A 2,051-nucleotide genomic window follows, 5' to 3' on the forward strand; every position below is an offset into this window, starting at 1 on the left:
TCTCGTATATGTATAAGTATTTTGGTACCTGCATATCTTCTAATGTTTTAATATGAGATTGTTTGGTGAGCTAGTGATTGCTCACCCCCTGCATGTACATGTGTACAGGGAATATTTTTCGGATTTGAAGATCAAACAATGGGTTTTACCATTTCATAAGTGTAATGTAGTGATGGATTGTACTACTTCATTTGTTGTTTGGCTGAGTGCTATTTTTTTTTTGATAAAGAGTAGCGTCCTCTCTTTTATTGTAAGCCTCAGGGCATTTCTTTTATTTGTATGTTAATATTATTGTTGTATAACGAGAGGGGATATGTATATTTAACTATTCATCATTTCATCCAAGGATGAAATGTTATTTGTAAATGGACTTAATTAGTGAATATTGGTAAGGTTATCCAAGTAATAAAATACGGGGTATGACAAAAATACTCATCTTTCCCCAATTATGATCTTTCTCGTTGTCCTTTTTTTCCTTTCCTTTCCTAGTTCTTTTTCGTTTATTAGTTGGTTGATTCTTAGGCCCTAGTTGTCGTAATACATTAGCCCCTGGTAACCGAGTTAGACATGGTTCAAATTCAGAAGTTCCATCAAAAGACGCATAATCTTTTCGAAATTTGTGACTCGCATTCAACCAACGGTGATGCCCCATGTAACAACTTTTTCTTCCATTCTTCAAATACCAATGTCGAGTAAGTATGTTACAACAAGGACGAGCTAAAGCGCCTTTCGTGCTCCATCCAGACAAATTTGCATATGCACGAAAATCATTTATTGTCCACAATAAGACCGCGTGCATTCAGAACATTTGATTAGTTTCTGCATCATACGTCAGAACACAATTTTCCCACAATTCATTTAGTTCATCAACTAATAAGCACAAGTAGACATCAATGTTATTGCCAGGTAAAGAAGGACCATCAATGAGTAATATCATCATCATATGAGGTTGCTTCATGCACAACCACGGTGGCAAATTATAAGGCATCACAACAACTAGCCAACTACTATGAGTAACACTCATTGCCTTGAATGGATTAAATCCATCCGCTACTAAACCTAGTCTGACATTGTGAGGCTCATTCGTAAACTTGGGATACAAAGTATCAAAAATTTTCCAGATAGGAGAGTCAGCGGGATGTCTCATTTTGTTGTCATCAATTCGGCACTCTGCATGCCATCTCATTAATGAAGCAGTTTTGGATGACATGAACAATCTTTGAAGCCTTAGAATCAAAGGAAAGTATCTCACAATCTTCTGGGAAATTCTTTGTTGCTTCTTTTTATAATCATTCTTCTCACCCTCAAACTGTTTGTATCCAGGCATCTGACACACTATGTAATCATCCCTACTAGCTGTCTCCTTCCAATACAGTGAGCAATCTTTTGAGCATGCATGTACCTTATGATAATCGAGGCCCAATTCCCTAAGGAGTACCCTCGTTGCATAGAATGACTTTGGCAAAGTTTTACCTTTTGGGAATGCATCCTTCAAAAGTTCAAGCAACATCGTGAAAGACTTGTCGCTCCATCCACTAAGGCACTTGATATGCAATAATCGAGCAACAAATGAGAGCGTTGAAAACTTGTGACACTCTGGATACAACTCTCTTTCGACCTCCTTCAATAAACTGAAAAATCTTTCAGTTTTCTTATCCAAGCCTAGTTCGATGTTAAAACTTCTTGTCTCATTACTAGCAAGATGAACCAAGCTTGGTAGAGGAAGTCCGAACCCCTCATATATCATTTCATTGACTTCATCGCCACCATTCGAATCATTGATATTCTTATTCAATGGCACAAACGCCGGTAAATCTTCCTCATGAAAAATTCATCTGGTGTAGCTTGGAAGAAACCCATTGACCATTAAATGTTCCCCCAAAAGGTCTTTCTTTACTAGTTTGACATTCCAACACTATTTACATGGGCATGTGACTTCATTTGATAGAGGACAATTTTGGCATGCAAATTTAACAAATTCCTTAACCCTTTTTATATATTCTGGGTGCAACCTATGATGATTTATCCAACTTTTATCCATCTGACTTCTT

Source organism: Camellia sinensis, chromosome 14 (assembly GCF_055761805.1).
Source record: "Camellia sinensis isolate YWXY chromosome 14, ASM5576180v1, whole genome shotgun sequence".
In the NCBI taxonomy this organism is placed as follows: domain Eukaryota; kingdom Viridiplantae; phylum Streptophyta; class Magnoliopsida; order Ericales; family Theaceae; genus Camellia; species Camellia sinensis.